The 19,460-nt window shown below is 34.7% G+C and overlaps 1 protein-coding gene across 1 annotated transcript in view; it reads left to right on the forward strand.

Annotated features, from left to right (window-relative positions):
• Positions 1-19,460, forward strand: part of LOC138700412 (uncharacterized) — a 258,406-nt gene that overhangs the window by 118,165 nt on the left and 120,781 nt on the right. The gene's annotated exons all lie outside the window — the stretch shown is intronic.

Below are 19,460 nucleotides of genomic sequence, written 5' to 3' on the forward strand. Positions count from 1 at the left end.
AGCGTTCTAGCAAGTTTATCGCACAAGATGGGTACGTTGAGACCGTTGAAATGATAAACAAACCTATCAATGCCATAATGATGCCTACAAAAACATACATTATATTTTATATACTTTATAACTAGACTTCGGATATTTAGGCCATTAACCAACTTTTAGACACCTCAACTAGGCACCATAATGATCGAAAATATGCATTAAAATACAGTTTTACGGACCTAAAACGTTATTGCAATTACAAATAATAATAATAATAATAATAATAATAATAATAATAATAATAATAATAATAATAATAATACATTCATAGTGTTTTGCCCAAGGGCAAGTATTTCACTGCAAACCCAGCATTTTCCAGTCTTTCCTATTTTCTTCCATCCTCTTTGTCTCCGCATATGATCCATATATCTTAATATCGTCTATCATCGGATATCTTCTTCTGCTCCGAACTCTTCTCCCGTTCACCATTCCTTTCAGTGCATCCTTCAGAAGACACTTTCTTCTCAACCAGTGACCAAGTCAATTCCTTTTCCTCTTTCTGGTCAGTTTCAGCATCATTCTTTCTTCATCCACTTTTTCCAACACAGATTCGTTCCTTACTCTGTCTTTCCATTTCACACGCTCCATCTTCTCCATACCCACATTTCAAATGTTCCTATTCGCTTCTCTTCACTTCGTCATAATGTCCAATTTCTGCTCCATGCAATGCTACACTCCACACACAGCACTTCACTAGTCTCTTCCTTAGTTCTTTCTCCAGAGCTCTTTTTTTTTTCTATTTAAAGTTTCTTTTTCCATTGCTTTTCTCCTTTTGACTTCTTGACAGCAGCTCATGCCACTGCTTATAGTACACCCCAAGTATTTTAGTAATAATAATAATAATAATAATAATAATATTGTTATTTTATTGGGTTAAGAAGCGCTTATAATACAAATTTAAGATTATTTGCAGCACACATTTCCGTTATTAAATGTTACGGAGCGCTTATAATACAAAATTAAGATTATGGACAGCACACTTTTTGTTATTAAAATATTAAGAAGCGCTTATAATACAAATTTAAGATTATTTGGAACACACATTTTCCGTTATTAAATGTTACGGAGCGCTTATAATACAAAATTAAGATTATGGACAGCACACTTTTTTGTTATTAGAATATTAGGAAGCGCTTATAATACAAATTTAAGATTATTTGCAGCACACGTTTTCCGTTATTAAATGTTACGGAGCGCTTATAATACAAAATTAAGATTATGGACAACACACTTTTTTTGTTATTAAAATATTAAGAAGCGCTTATAATACAAATTTAAGATTATTTGGAACACACATTTTCCGTTATTAAATGTTACGGAGCGCTTATAATACAAAATTAAGATTATGGACAACACACTTTTTTTGTTATTAAAATATTAAGAAGCGCTTATAATACAAATTTAAGATTATTTGGAACACACATTTTCCGTTATTAAATGTTACGGAGCGCTTATAATACAAAATTAAGATTATGGACAGCACACTTCTTTTGTTATTAAAATATTAAGAAGCGCTTATAATACAAATTTAAGATTATTTGGAACACACATTTTCCGTTATTAAATGTTACGGAGCGCTTATAATACAAAATTAAGATTATGGACAGCACACTTTTTTTTATTAAAATATTAAGAAGCGCTTATAATACAAATTTAAGATTATTTGGAACACACATTTTCTGTTATTAAATGTTACGGAGCGCTTATAATACAAAATTAAGATTATGGGCAGCACACTTTTTTTGTTATTAAAATATTAAGAAGCGCTTATAATACAAATTTAAGATTATTTGGAACACACATTTTCCGTTATTAAATGTTACGGAGCGCTTATAATACAAAATTAAGATTATGTGCAGCACACATTTTCTGTTATTAAAAATGTTAAGAGGTGCTTGTAATACAAATTTAGGATTATGCACAGCACATTTTTTCCGTTATTAACTTCACACTATAATCAAACAACTACATAAAATATATACCTAATAAGTTTGTTTTGCTGACTGTTAAATTTTGTCTACTTCTTCAAATAAACGTGTTTTAACAGTGTGAAATCTTAGCCTCAACTGCACTACCCCTAAATTTTTCAGCGGAGATCTTCTGCAAGAGAGCGGAAGACTATTCCATCAATTTAGCTGTTACCCCGTTATTCGTAAATTAAATATATGGTAATTTTAGAGGTGTAACATAATTTTAGTGCACGAAATCGATCTAGTTCTCAATGAAATTATGATCTATGAATTAAATGAAATTAATTAATTCCCAGTTCTCATGAAAAATACTTATAAATAGTTGATGGAACAGCCTCCATATGTTCAACCCTATTTTCTTAAAATGGAATCCTCTACAGGAGATTAAAAGGAATATTTTGATTGTTAATTTTTGTGTAGATAGTCACCCAACGCTCAAAAATTGGGCCAGTGGTTTCAAAAAAAAAAAATAAAAATAACTCATTAACATTAACAATCACCAGTTCGCTTGCAAATGGGTATAATTGCAACTCACGCTGACCAACGCAGAATCAGATAATGACACAGCTACCAGAAAAGATAGCAAAGTATCGATATTTTACAAATTGCGTATGCGTAGATGGGATTGGAGAGTTGGCAGGCGGAAAGAAGAGAAATAAGAATGGAATGGATGAACATTAGCAGTAAAGAAGAACTAATTTCTTCGCTCTTCCCAATGAGTTTACATACGGACAAGTCCAACAAATTTTACATTGCCATATACCATCAGAATGTTGTAAATGTTTAATTCGTTAATTGGAACGTTTGGAAGACGAAACAAAATAGGAAACCCATAGATCGGCGGTACAACTTAAAAAACTGTACTGTTGCGGTGAAAACGGGACATATGGCGTCCTGGCTATAAAACAATTGATAGGGTCTTATAGCTATCTTAATCTTAAAGTAACGCTACTCAAGATGACATATTTCTTCTCTGTACATGTGCAGGATACTACTCCCTATGCTCATATATAAGCTTACATATACCCAGTATGTATGTATACAGGGTGTAAGGGACATAAGTGCCGTCCTTTTCACAGTCGTCGGGGACGGTCTACAGGATCAAAAAATTTCCATAGAATATGGGGTTAAAACTTGATAGTTTTCCCAAAAAAAATATTTATTTTGTTATTTTATTTGCGTTATACTGCTTATATTGTTACTAATATTACGAAAACAGTTACATCAGTAGGTATATCTAGCAAAGAGTTAATATTAGTTTAAATAAATATTTGTGTGTTCTATTACGTTTTCGTGAAATTAAATAAAAATTCTTGCTTAAATTTGTTAATATTCTGGCGTGAGAGACTTGGCAACGTTCAGCAGGCAGTACTCTGCACAGACATAAGTACGAGTCAGCTGAGTTCGAGCTCTCTGTCCATAGTCCATACCTCTACTGCCGAGCGGATGGCAGTTCAGTACAGAGTATTCGATAAACAACTTACAATGTCGTTCACAGTTTAGGAATATCATATGTTATTAATTTATGAAGAAATTCGTCGTAATTCAAGTGAGGCAAGAAAGATGTTCTGTACCGTCAACGTTTTCCTCAAAGAAAGTTACCTAGTCGGCAAACTTTTGTAGCAGTTTCTCAACGATTATTAGAAACTAGGGGCCGTATTCATAACCATTCTTAGCGCGGGCTTCCGGTGGATGATCTGCGAACCAACGATTTTCGTATTCATAAATCAGTGTTCCCGATAAGACATGATATGAATCCTGTACAAGTAACCAGTCGATAGACCAGGCTAGTTTAGCACGCTCGTAGTGCGGGCTAGCGAAATGTCTATGAATAGAACCCATTAAGTCTCTTACCCACTTTCGAAAATCACACAACCAGAAATTTATTTAAAATTATACTGCTTTACAGAAATGGGAGAGATTAAAATGTTGCATTAGAAAAAATAAGTTTGTGTGATTTTGTGCAGGAAACCATTATTGTTTAGTCTTTAGACGTACAATTAAAAAATGGAGCAATATTGTTACATAAGATATAAATTTACCATAATATTCTATTAATGAGATTGAAAGTTTGTATTTGTTGCTCGTTTATATAAACAACGGTATTGTCATGTTCGCTCCTGCATTAGAACAGAGCATCTGTTTTGTACCGGTATCTCTGCACCACCTTGAGCTGTACTGCGTACTTCTAAACTCCCTCCTCCCCGCTAGAGCTTTGCTGTATAGGCTACTTCTAAACCCCCTCCTCCCCGCTAGAGCTTTACTGTATAGGCTACTTCTAAACCCCCTCCTCCCCGCTAGAGCTTTACTGTATAGGCTACTTCTAAACCCCCTCCTCCCCGCTAGAGCTTTACTGTGTAGGCTACTTCTAAACCCCCTCCTCCCCGCTAGAGCTTTACTGTATAGGCTACTTCTAAACCCCCTCCTCCCCGCTAGAGCTTTACTGTGTAGGCTACTTCTAAACCCCCTCCTCCCCGCTAGAGCTTTACTGTGTAGGCTACTTCTAAACCCCCTCCTCCCCGCTACAGCTGTACTGTGTACTTCTAAACCCCCTCCTCCCCGCTTGAGCTGTACTGTGTACTTCTAAACCCCCTCCTCCCCGCTAGAGCTTTACTGTGTAGGCTACTTCTAAACCCCCTCCTCCCCGCTGCAGCTGTACTGTGAACTTCGAAACCCGCTCCTCTCCGCTTGACCTGTACTGTGTACTTCTAAACCCCCTCCTCTCCGCTAGAGCTTTGCTGTGTAGGCTACTTCTAAACCCCCTCCTCCCCGCTTCAGCTGTACTGTGAACTTCTAAACTCCCTCCTCCCCGCTTGAGCTGTACTGTGTACTTCTAAACCCCCTCCTCCCCGCTAGAGCTTTACTGTGTAGGCTACTTCTAAACCTCCTCTTCCCCGCTAGAGCTTTACTGTGTAGGCTACTTCTAAACCCCCTCCTCCCCGCTGCAGCTGTACTGTGAACTTCTAAACCCGCTCCTCTCCGCTTGACCTGTACTGTGTACTTCTAAACCCCCTCCTCCCCGCTGCAGCTGTACTGTGTACTTCTAAACTCTCTCCTCCCAGCTGCAGCTGTACTGTGTACTTCTAAACTCCCTCCTCCCCGCTTGAGCTGTACTGTGTACTTCTAAACTCCCTTCTCCCCGCTTGAGCTGTACTGTGTACTTCTAAACCCCCTCTTACCCGCCTGAGCTGTACTGTGTACCTTTAAACCTCCTCCTCCCCACTTCAGCCGTACTATGTATTTATAAACGCCCTCCTTCCCATTTCAGCTGTACTGTGTACTTCTAACGCATCCAGCAACGTTGCAAAACGCCAATTATTGTAAACTTTAGTAATTATAGTCCCGGCAGCCAATTACGTTGCAGGTCGACTACATTTAAACGTGTGCGTCTTCTGATTCACTGATGAAGACGTCATGCATTTCCTAAGGCTGGATAAATACTTAATATAATCGCCCGCCATTTTGGCTCTTTCGTTGGAGTTCGCAGAAAGCACACGGGGACGTTATTTGCCGCTCAATTATTTGTTGAATTACAGTGCGTTTGATTTATTATCATAGGAGCTACGAAATGATAATGTTTAACGGTGTGGCATATAGATCCCTCGTCTGGTATCTCGGCAACGAAAGAACAAAAATGGCGAACGATACTACCTACCTAGACTTTATAGAGCCTTGACTTCCTAAGACTAAGCAAAGAGGAGGAGTTACGCCGGGAATAACAGCGTCGCGACTGTAGTTAAATATTGCAATTAGAAAAAATTGTAAGGACATTTTTCTTCCTTATGACATGAATAATCATTAGTTAAAATAATGGCACTTATACCCCTTATACCCTGTATATACAGTATATAACAGTCTTTTTCGTACAGCCCTTATTTTTGTGATAATGTACGTTTTAACTGTCAAATATGATAACAAATTTTGTTTTCTTCTTCACGTATATAATTGTGTGCAGTTTATTCATAATATTCGCTATTAGATTGAATTATAATGTATCTTTAAAACATTTGTTGTTATTTTAAAAAGAAATCTTCATTATTCGTTGTGTTCGATATACAACTTTTCTGTGCGTACACTTACAAGTCTTGCCCTATCTCACCGTTTCAAAATACGCTGACCTGTTCGTGCTTGCTATTGCTGAGTGGTGGCTTCCCTTGTTTACATTTTTACCTTGTAGGCATGATAATACTGTAAGAGATGGCGAAGCGAAAGCAACTTTCAGAAGATCTGAAGAAAGATATTGTTCAACTTGTCCTTAAAGGCAAGTCTTTAAGGGAAATAAGTAAAATTGTTGGACATACACATTCAACAGTTCAGCATATTGTAAAGAAATTTAATTATGAAGGGTCTTGGAAGATTTTAGGCGAAAACCAAAAGAGAGAAAATTAAATGAAAGGGACGAAAGATACATTGTACAACAAATTCATCGTTACCCCAGGTTAAGTGTTGAAAAATTGCGTTCACAAATAGAAGACACTATAGGAAAAGAAATATCTAATCAGACCATTCGTCGTGTATTGTGAAACCACGGATATCATGGCAGGCTTCCACGTAAGAAACGTTTTATTAGTGAGTCAAATAGAATAAAAAGTCTTCTATTTGAAAACGAACGCGTTTCTAAAGAGGAGGACTATTGGGATCGTGTATTATGGTCCGACGAGACAAAGATAAATCTTTTCGGCTCAGATGGTTGCAACAGAGTGTGGAGGAAGACAATCTCTGCCTTCAGGAAAGAAAGTACTATTCCTAATGTAAAACACGGAGGTGGTTCCATAATGATATTATGGGCTTGTATGTCTTTTTCTGCAGTCGGAAACATAAACTTCATTGATGGAATTATGGATAAAATGATGTATAAGAGTATTCTTATAACAAATTTGAAAGAAAGCGCTAAAAAATCGGCTTCCATGGTAATTATATATTTCGACATGATAATGACCCTAAACACACCGCCGAAATCGTCAAGACCTGGCTCATTTGGAACGTTCCCAATCAACTCAAAATGCCACTTCAATCAGAGGATTTAAATTCTATCCAACAATTGTGGCCAATTTTGAAAAGGAAGGTACGAAATAGCAAGGTAACATCCATTCCGGAGCTCAAAAGAATAGTGACAGAAGAATGGCAGAATATCATCCCAAAGATTTGCAAGAAACTTGTCTCTGCAATGAAAAGATGTAAGGAGATTATTAAAGCCAAAGAATATGTTACAAGATATTCATTTTGTGTAATAGTTGCTAATTAAGACTTTGAAAAGTACAAAATGATTAGATGTACGAAGAGAAAAGTTGCATAAAATGTGCACATTTTTTTGATTTTGTATGTTTATTTACACTGATTTGAAAATTTTGATGAAGCTTATTTTATATCCTGAAAATAAGATATATTTTTTAATACTTTAATTTAACCCATTAAAATAAATTATATTTTCGTTAACAAAATTATATATTTGTAATAACAATATTACTGTACGAACAAGATTGTTACATACTGTATACCACTTCTAAAATAAACAGAAAAAATATTCGGGAACTGAAAATGCTAGAAATAAATTACTTAATTCTACTCGAGTGTCGCAGTTCTGAGAGGATAAAATGAACAGAAGATGCTGACACATTCTCAACTGAGTTCTAACAGCTGAAGCACTGCGGTCAGAAATTTTTGCGTCAGTGTTCGTGAAAGACGCGCATCTCGTGAAAGATGGACGGGGCTTTTTCTTTGTATGCAGCTCATATCTCTGCTGGCAGCAGCACGTCCGCCTATCAAGTACGTCGACTTCATAAAAACAGAAAGTTGAGCCAGTCTTCTCGGATGTCACTCGTATTCGATCTGCTTGTGGCGCTACATCTATTTGATTACGAGAATAAGAAGCCTCCTTGTGCAATGAAAACGTCTCGTATTAAACAAAACTGTATACAGTAATTCGTAATATTATTTAATATTAAATGTACCTATATAGTAATGATACGATTCATTTAATGATCGTTCTGTTAAATAGTGCTTACCTCCGATCTACGTCAGTGTATAAAGAATAAAGAAATAAAGACTTGTAAATGTATGGATTACTAGTAAATGACTGTATTCTTTAAATCTTTTTCTTCATGTCAAGCATTTTTCTGATCTTTTCAAAAAGGAACAAGTTTATAAGAACGTAATATACGATTAAAATGTAATCTCATTTCTCGTGATACTTATTTGTAGAACACGTGTCATTGATAAATCCTTCAAATAAGAATAACCTATGTACAGTTGTCAAAAGAAAAAGTGGCCGCTCTCCAGAAACAAAGTTCCCTTCGGGTATCTTCGCTACAATTCGGAGACAGGCGATGTTACATGTTGTTTGGCCACTTTGCCTGATATCTACAGTTATAATTAGAGTATTCCGTGTGTTACTTGTTGGTGTAATGGTAGCGTTTCGGCCTGGTATTCGTGAGGTCCTGCGTTCGAATATAACCTAGTTCTTTTTATGTCCTTTTTGTTTTATTTTTAAGAGAGAGAGAGAGAGACAAAATATGCATAATTGCTCCTTTCTCTTTTACGATTATTTTAGTAATTAACATCAGGCTCATTAATGTATTATGCCATAAGTTTATCATTATGCCATTGTGGCTGCAAATGGAAAGAAGAAAGATTTTATTCTCAACAAAAATATCTTTCGTGGCATAAACAAAACAAACTTACTGGCGTCTGCCTTACAACATTCAAACAATTAAGCGTTCGAAAAACAAAACAAAAAGCCACGATTCATTATTTAGTCGTTCTTCCCCTTATCTCGATCATTTTGCAGTCGAGTGGGCATGGAATCGATTAGTCTTTACAAATAGCGACTGTTCTTAGACACGATATTCCAGGCATTCTGAACATACATACATAAGTGTTCTCCCATGGGCAGGTCTTTCATTGCAAACCCAGCTTTCTCCAATTTTTCCTATTTTCTGCCTACCTCTTAGTCTCCGCATGTGATCCACATATCCTAATATCATCTATTATTCTTCTCAACCAGTGACCGAACCAATTCCTTTTCTCTTTCTAATCAGTTTCAGCATCATTCTTTCTTCACCCATTTTTTCCAACACAACTTCATTTCTTATTCTGTCTGTCCACTTCACACGCTCCGTTCTTCTCCAGATCCACATTTCAAATGCTTCTATTCATTTCGTCGTAATCTCCATGTTTCTTCCCCATAAAATGCCACACTCCACACAAAGCACTTCACTAGTCTCTTCCTTAGTTCTTTTTCCAGAGGTCCGCAGAAGATGCTCCTTTTTCTATTGAAATCTTCCTTTGCTGATGCTTGCAGTGTTTCTTGGGAAGGATAAATGCGGTAACTTCCCGCTGCTTTCCGCACACCACTGTCTCTTTCGCATTTTATTAGATGCCAGGGGGCCCAGGCGTGGAGATTAGAAGAGTAGATTTGACTAATTAGGCCCTCCAGACTTCACCGAAATTCTATCAAGATGTTTGACTCGATCAGAGACCGGGAAATCCCAATTAGCCTTTGCCCCCCGCATCCTGGGCTAGCTTCTACAAATCATCAGATAATCTTGGAGGAATATTGGGCCAATTTTTCCGCATATGTTTCCACACTTGTGGTCTCGTAGCTCAGCGGAAGAACGTCGGAATTTAGATGTCAACGTCTCAGGTTCAATTCCTCGTAGCTTCTTTTCATTTTATTGTGGTTCAAGATAGTATAATGTAATAATATAAAAAGAAAAAACTAACATCAGTATTATGCAACTGTATTGTTCCAAACCTAATACTAAGTTTATGTTATTCGTTTCGCTAAAGAACGATAACTGAATATAAAATAACACTATTGTTGTTTATGTCGCTAAAGAACGATAACCATATAAATAACTTGAATATTATTTATACAGTATCACAAAGTATAAATAATAAATACCGGTTTTTTAATTAATGTAAGATATATAATATATATTTAATTATTTAAATAAAATAACCTACTTTACAAACAAAAATGGTTATTTGTATTATAATAATTATATAAAATACAGATTATTTATATCGCGAAAGAACAATAACAGAATATAAATAACTATAATACTGAAGCGCTAAAGAACGAAAACAGAATATAAATGATAACTTGAATATTATTTATACCGTTAAAGAAGGATAACAAAATATAAAAAAGTGAATATTATTCATATCGTTAAAGAATTATAACAGAATACAAATGATGACTTGAATATTACTTATATCTCTAAAGAACGATAACAGAATACAAAAAAATGTAACTTGAATATTATTTATATCGCTAAAAGAACGATAACAAAATATAAATAACTTGATATTGATAAAGGACAACAGAATATAAATGATAATTTGAATATTATTTATATCGCTAAAGATCGATTAAAAATAAAATGAAAATATGAAGAAGGCTCGAACACACAACTTTCGAATCTTTAATCAAGGACTCTGCCGCTGGTCTACGAGACGCAGATACGGAGTACTTACATAGTTGCGGAACTGCTTCTACAAGCACATGCATCGTGTAACATCGCCTTGACCCGAAGTGGACTTAGAAAATATTCGTTGTTCACGAGTGCGGCCACTTTTTTTTTTTTTTGACAACTGTACATAATATGAGGCTAGGTAATCGGAGTCCCAAATATTTGTTTGCTTACGTCCATATAGGTAAACTGAGCCCTAGAATCATAAGTAGGACTGAAAAGGTATTAGTTATAGGCTACGCTGCATCGTACGCAGAGCTCTGTTTTCACGAAATACTTGTGTGCACATTAGACTAGTTACGTAGTGGCTGCAAGAATAAGGTTCAGTTTTCCAAAGACATGAGTGTTTTAATGTACGTTCATTATTAGGATTCAGGATGTTACATATCAGCATTTTTACCTCAAATAAATTTCTACAATAGTTACAAGCAAGCAATACAAATGTACAGACAAATTTAAGCCTTTAAAAGGGTTGCTATAATATCGTGATAGTACGAGTACGAGGGTATTTTCGTGATAATTCTTAAATTGAAAATATTTAAGTATATTCAGTCAAATTTTAAATTCCTTAGTCAGATTCATACCTACAACCCAAACAATTAAAGTTCTTTCGCTATTTTCAAAGAGCTTTGACATGTTTCTAGAAACCACTGATCACAACTGACGTACTGAATTCATATTCCACCATCCTTGTCGTCCTCTAAATTTCCTGAGCAATATCGCAACAAATCATTAGGCTTATCATTCGGCTTTTCTTTTAGCACAGATTTTCGTTATTTGGCTCCTGAAGATGATGCTGTTTCGTTATCTGTGTCCTTTTGCTGACTTGGGAGGCTGAAAATGTAATTCTCCTTGACTACTGCTTTGATCCCTTCTGGTTCTCGCCGAACTTGACAAGAAAAAGACCCGCTTTTTCTGCGCAGTTTTAATTTGTTTAAGACACAGTCAGTATTGTCTCTTTCATATAATTTATATTCTATTTCTTTCCACGTTTTATTTTCTGCCATCTGCAACATTCTCGATATGCACAATATTTATTTATTTATTTATTTATTTATTTATTTATTTATTTATTTATTTATTTATTTATTTATTTATTTATTTATTTATTTATTTATTTATTTATTTATTTATTTTCATTTTTATTTGTCCATAAAAGAGTTAAAACCATAGGACTTGTCAGAGAGAGAGTGAGAGAGAGGCAGAAAACAATTAAAACAGAAAAAAATAATTGAAATAGATAAAAAAATACATTAAATTAGGACCAATGTAAACTCACATATATTTCATCTAAATTGTAGGGACAAAGGTTTATTACAATTCTTTCGATACTTTTTTTAAAATATCTTAAATCATTCTTATTTTTAATTTCACGAGGCAAACCATTATATATTTTTAAGCCATAGATCATATGCGTTTTATTGAAACTTGTCAATCGATGTGCTGGAATATTAAAATTTTCCTTAAAACGAGTGTTATAATAATGAAAATCGCTATTTCGATAAAAATATTTATTTAATTATTTATTTATTCATTCATTCATTCATTCATTCACAATCCTTCCTTCCTTCATTCATTCATTCATTTACTTATTTATTTATTTATTTATTTATTTATTTATTTATTTATTTATTTATTTATTTATTTATTTATTTATTTATTTATTTATTTAAAAGATAGCTAGCGAGAGAGCTATGAATACACACACAATATTTTACGTTTTGTAGCCTACATTTGATATTTTTTCACTAGAGAGTGTTGTTAAAGTACAGAAAAAAATTAAAGAGAAAGAATGACCTTGTGGAATGGAAAAAGACGCTTAGAAAATAACCACCCAAGGCTCTGTTACATAACCAGTATATTGATAAGCATATATTTTTCACCAAGAAGTGTATAATGTCAGTACTTACCATTGAAAACAATTTGGACCACAAAAAATAGCAAGAAATTCTTCTTTTAACAAAGGAAATCGGATGATATATTCACTCATATTTTGAAAGCTATAGATCTCACAACTATCCAAAGTAGATCCCAAAAACTCTGCTCACATCACTGCAAGAGCACAGTGAACAAAATCTATGTTATAGTACATTTTCTACCATTTTAGGCCTACTATATCATCAAAGTTACATTTGTCGTGATAAATTTAAAAACACAATATCACGAAATTAGCCGTGTCACGAAATTAGACGACTTTGCCCTAACTTTCAAATTCCATCGCTCTAGACTGGGTTTTAACCCACTGAACCTCTAATCCAGTGATAAACATGATAACCACTACACAGGGAATGATGTAGGCATGTATACTAAAACTGTATTCGCCATCAAAATTCTATCATTCTCTCCTTCATTTGAACGAATGAACCTCACATAAAATTCTTGCTACTAGAACAGAGGAAACAAGCCAGCATAGAAGTCAGGTCTCTTGAAATTCAGCCGTTATAAACAGCGTACGTGACCTGATATTGCGCGATTTTGAACGTATCACGGGAACTATGATTAATGGTAGCCTGAGATGAGGAAGCTAGATACACACTTGGAGGAGATGATGAGAGGACCGAAAAGAAAGACATGTACACAGAGGAACAGATGAAGAGCGTCAAGGGGATGGAAGGTTAATGGCAGAGAGTGAAGTGGCTTATGATGATGGAGGACGACCAGGCGCTGAAGACTGATGGCCGCGAGGAAAGATTCTGATGGCTTGTGAAAGCTGTGGAATGAAAAGTAGGTATATTTACGGGAGACTTCAGGCCGGCTGTGCGGGAAATGTATCTTCTTTAAAGACACAAAACAAGTAAGATGTCTAAAATTAAAGAACTTGCGATGAATGTTGTTTTACAGGATTCATTGACACAAGAGTTAACTGAAGCACGGCTTGAATTAATTTTAAAATTTCTTCTCGTGAGGAATCTTGGAATCAGGAGAAGGTGGTTTAAATGAATAAGAGCTTTTCATTTCATATATTGTATCTCCGCTATTTTTTCCGGTTTGAAAAGGGAATCAGTTTGAAACAATATTCAGGAATGGGCCAAAATTCTCTTCTCATGAGGAATCTCGTGATTTATTATGTAATACAACAGCAAAGGCTTGTCTTCAATAAATAAGATCTTTTTCATTTCATCTATTACACGTTTTTTCCGCGTTTGAAAAGAGAATCAGTTCGAAACAATATTCTGAAATAGGCCAAAAATCTCTTCTCGTGAAGAATCTAGGAATCTATTATGTAATACACCCGCAAGGGCTGTCTTCAATAACTAAGATATTTCTCATTTCATCTATTGAATGTTGTTTTTTTCCGCGTTTGAAGACAGAATCATTTGAAATAATATTTAGGAATAGGCCTAAAATATCTTCCCGTAAGGAATTTTGTGATCCATTATGTAATACAACCGCAAGGACTGTCTTCAATAAAAAATATATATCTTTTTCATTTCCTCTATTGCATGTTGGTTTTTTTCGCGTTTGAAAAGAGAATCAGTTGGAAACAACAATACAGGAATAGGCCACAAATCTCTTCTCGTGAAGAATCTTGGGATCTATTTTTTAATACAACCACAATAAAAAATCTGTTTCATTTCATCTATTGCATATTGGTTTTTTCCCGCGTTTGGGAAAAGAATAATTTGAAACAATATTTATAATAAAATATACTCTCGTGAGGAATCTTTGGATACATTATGTAATACAACTGCAAGGGCTGTCTTCAATAAATAAGATGTGTTTCATTTCATCTATTGCATATTGTTTTTCTTTCCGTTTGAAAAGAAAATCAATGGAAACAATATTAAGGAATAGGCCTAAAATCTCTTCTCGTGAGGAGTGTTAGGATCTACTGTATAATACAACCGCAAAGACTGTCTTCAATAATTTTTTTTTCTCTTCATCTATTGCATGTTGGTTTTTTTCCGCGTTTGAAAAGGGAATCAGTTGGCAACAATATTCAGGAATAGGCCTAAAATCTCTTCTCGTGAGGAATCTTATGATCCATTATGTAATACAACCGCAATGGCTGTCTTCAATAAAAAATATATATATATATTTCTTTCCATCTATTGCATGTTCGTTTTTTCCGCGTTTTAAAGAGAGTCAGTTGGAAACAATATTCAGGAATAGGCCTAAAATCTCTTCTTGTGGGGAGTCTTGGGATCCATTATGTAATGCGACCGCAGGATTTGTATTCAATAAATAACTTTATCATTTAATCGATTTGATGTTTAGTAGTTACTGTACTGTCTTTGAACCCAATATCCGAGGCTTCATTGCGCGTAAGGTTGGTTCGTTTCTGTTTGATGACGTCTAAAACCGATTTTATTGGAATAAGAAAGAACTGGATAATGGGGTTTACCAAAAATCACTTGATCAATTTTTACCTTCAGAAATTCCGCGTTTTCTGTGGGTGAAAGTGTGTATATAGCTTTTTTTTCTTACGATGACTTTTAGATCTTGAAATTCTCTCTATAACAGTTGGCATGTTCACTTGAATGTTAGATAAGCCACATTAAATTTAATTTTTACTTAATATTTTTTTTCAAATATGTCCCTCTTTTCAGAATTGGTTAAAGCTTGTGTTCTCAAATTTCGCACACATTCTCTAGGCGCTATACTGTATAATACTCATATATGCATAGGTTTTCATTTTTATACAGGTTGTACCTATATGTGTGTCCATAAATGTGGGGGCGTATTCCTGACACCAAACCATAACAAAAAGTTCATATGAACATAGGTTTATTGGTAATGGTACATGTGATACATTTAACAACACACATTTACAAAAATTGCTCAAAGTGATCTCCTCCTGCTTCGATGCATGCCCTGTGCCTACGTTTCATGCCTTGCCTACTCTGTGCAAATGTCCTGGGGTGTTACGGATTGGATCAAATCCATTTTGGATACGCTCCCTCAGAATATCGATATTAGGTACGGGTGTTGAATACACGAAGGATTTTAAAGGTCCCCAAAGGTAAAAATCCACTGGATTTAAATGTGACGTTCGGGCAGACCATACAATGGATCCCCATCGATCAATCCATCCGTTCAGAAACTGGTTATCGAGAAACCTTTCTGCATAAATTTGACGTGCTGCTACCGTATTCCCATCTGCTAAGCCATAAATGTAGTGCATAACCGTCATTTCTCTCACTGAATACATCTTGTGATGTGATAAATTTTACTGTGAATAACACAAAATAGAACAAAAGGCACTCAGACAAAACAAAACAAAACTCATGACCAACTGTAATGAAGAAAGTGGGAAAAATGCAAGTTTGAGGTGAATTACATAATAAGGGGTCACTACAGATAATTCCTTTCATAACTTCCTAACGAAGGGTTTGCGGACTCATGTTCATATGAACTTTTTGTTATGTTTTGGTGTCAGGAATACGCCCCCACATTTATGAACACATATAGATACACCCTGTATAATGCAAATATATTACTGGTTCTTCTGTATGGTTGTGAAACTTGGACTCTCACTCTGAGAGAGGAACATAGGTTAAGGGTGTTTGAGAATAAGGTGCTTAGGAAAATATTAGGGGCTAAGCGGAATGAAGTTACAGGAGAATGGAGAAAGTTACACAACGCAGAACTGCACACATTGTATTCTTCACCTGTGTTTGAGAATAAGGTGCTTAGGAAAATATTAGGGGCTAAGCGGAATGAAGTTACAGGAGAATGGAGAAAGTTACACAACGCAGAACTGCACACATTGTATTCTTCACCTGACATAATTAGGAACATTAAATCCAGACGTTTGCGATGGGCAGGGCATGTAGCACGTATGGGCGAATCCAGAAATGCATATAGAGTGTTAGTTGGGAGACCGGAGGGAAAAAGACCTTTAGGGAGGCCGAGACGTAGATGGGAGGATAATATTAAAATGGATTTGAGGGAGGTGGGATATGATGATAGAGACTGGATTAATCTTGCACAGGATAGGGACCGATGGCGGGCTTATGTGAGGGCGGCAATGAACCTTCGGGTTCCTTAAAAGCCATTTGTAAGTAAGTAAGTAATAATGCAAATATGTAGCTACTAAGGTATGATTAAATTAGTTATTTAAAAATTTTAGTTTTACTGTTCACTGGCGAGATACCGAACCATGTTAAATTTTGTATTAAAACAACTTCTTAATCCATCGTGAGTTAGGACTAAATTAATAGAGTTGTTCCTATGTTTCACTGGTATTTTCTCTAGCCTTCGACATCCCCGTGACTTGTATTTTGTTACGTGAAAAGGTAGTTTTGTATGATCCATTCTTGAAACTTGCTGTAACCATTTGTTTTTGTACTTTTTAATATGTTGTGCAGATTGTCCTTAATTTATATTTTATTCTATTCCATGGCGCCAATAGTTTGATTTGTTTCCTAGTTTCTTGCATTAAATGGCGTCACATTGCTTTGAATTGTTTTTGGATTCAACTGTTCAAATAGGTTTAACGTTTATGTGAGAATCTGTATTCCGTGGGTGGAAGGAAGAAAAAAAAGTTTTTCCATATCTCAATGTTTCAGTAAACTTAGAAATTTAACTTGCAGCTACATTCTGATCACTCAACAACTGACGGACGGATTTGAATGTTTTATATGAAATTGTTTTATTCTGACGTCAAGCTACGGCTCAGTCAGTCAGTTGACATCTGACAATGAAGGTGAAGTACTGTATATGTAGAATATTGTATGAGACTAGTGAAAACATTAAAATTCCACAGGGAAGTTTACTTTTTCAAGGACTTAACTATGCATGAAGTAAGCCACTAAAATATTGTAACGTTTAAAAAACATTTTTTTAACTCATTACTTTTACTGAAGATCAGCACAGTTAATTACTGGTACATCAGAAGGTAAATTACACGAAACAGTTTATAAACTTTACAATAGATTAGAAAAATTTAATATGAAAATATCACGAAGGATAATTAAATTAATGCCGTCTATAGAGTCATTAAAATATTTAGCTGCCGCATATACAGCATGTGCTTCCTTGGGAAATGACACTGCACTGGCCCGCAGTCGCTTTACTTGCTCTTCCCTATTCCACCCGTTTGAGTTCTTTCTCCATTTCTTTATTTCTTGTTTTATTTCTTCATTTACCCCTTTCTTTTTCCACTTCTTCATTTCTATTTGTTATGTTTTTTACGTCTCTTATTCTTTTCACATCTCTTCATTTCTCTCTTTCCTGTTTTCCTTTTATGTATCCTGTTTTCACTTATTAATTACTCTATTATTTCTTTTCTGCTTTCATTTATTTTTTCTTTTCATTCTTGGTGTTTCCTTCCTTTATAGATTTGCTGACTGTTCTAGATCTTCTTTTCACTTTCCTTTCTGTTTCTTTCTCTGTTGACAAGAAAAAAAGAAGAAATAAAGCAATTAACAAGTGGAGAAAGAAAGGAAACACGATGTATTAAAAATAAGTTCATAAATTAATAAATGGTGGAGGAAGAGAAATACCAAAAAAAAAATAAATAAAGAAATGAAGCAATAAAGACAAAATTATGAGAGACAGAAATGAAGATGCAAAGGAAACATAAAAAAATATACGTACTATATTAAAATGTATTACGTACTCAGTATTAGATATTACGTTCGAAAGGTGACCGTTTGTTAACTCTGTAGTGCTCGGGAAAACTGATACAAGTCAGTTTCCACAAACCTTTTTTGATAATTTAGTGACAACTTACGGAACATCTGTTCGCTTGGAAAAAAAATCATAGGTATTCCTCCCATTACAATAATTCATACAGAAAAAAATCATATCGACATAAACCAGTGTAAGTTGTCAATAAATTATCAAAAAAGGATTGTGGAAACTGACTTATTCACTTTTCCTAAGCACTGCAGAACTGATCGTAATGTTTTTTAACAAGCATGTGAAATGGGAAATTCATTTTTAATTAATTAAAAAAAGACCATTAGTTGCATTTAGTCTTACATAGATGGGTTACATATAAATCACAATTTAAAAATTGTTAGAGATATGGATTACATCACATTGTTAATGACATAAGACAATGGAAAACATGAACGATGCTAAAGCAATATGATGTAATCCACATTTGTAACCAGTTTTAAATTCTAATTTACATGTAACCCACTTACGTAACACTCAATATAACTTATGGGCTTCTTTTCAATCTTAATTAAAAAATAATAATTTCCCATTTTACATTCTTGTTAAACAACATTACGATCAGTTAACCTTTTGATCTAATATCCAATATTTGGTATTAAACATTTTAACATGGTAGGTTATATTATAATTTAGATTTCAGTTTTTCTCTTTTCAACTAAAATATTTAGCATATACACACCATGTTACGTTATTGACGTTTTAAATATGAGTTGTTTTCTAACATATGGACCTGAAGATGCCTGAACAGGCGAAAACGTTTGTCTCATAACATGTAGGCTATTAAATTTTAATATAAGTATGATTTAAATATATATTCTTAATGAAGATGAAGAATAAGATTAGTCAAAGACGGAACCACTCAATAAATATTCGATTATCGCAATGTTGTCTATAATCTGTTATCTTCTTCTACCCCGAATTTTCTCCCATTCACCATTCTTCCCAGTGCATCCTTCTGTAGGCAGTTTCTTCTTAGCTAGTGATTCAACCAAGTCTTCATTCATTCATTCATTTAGTGTTCTGCCCAAATGGAGATCTTCCACTGGAAACCCAGAATTCTTCAATCTGATATTTTCTGCCTTCCTCTTTACCTCCTCATTTGATCCATATATCTTAATGTCGTCTATCATCTAATATCTTCTTCTGCCCCGAACTATTCTCCCGTTCACTACTCCTTCCAGTGCATCCTTCAGTAGACAGTTCCTTTTCCTCTTCCTGATCAATTTCAGCATCATTTTTTTCTTCACTCACTCTTTCAACACAGCTTAATTTCTTATTCTGTCTATCCATTTCGCATGTTCCATTCTCCTCATATCCACATTTCAAATGCTTCTATTCGCTTCTCTTC

This window comes from Periplaneta americana, chromosome 5 (assembly GCF_040183065.1).
Source record: "Periplaneta americana isolate PAMFEO1 chromosome 5, P.americana_PAMFEO1_priV1, whole genome shotgun sequence".
NCBI lineage: Eukaryota > Metazoa > Arthropoda > Insecta > Blattodea > Blattidae > Periplaneta > Periplaneta americana.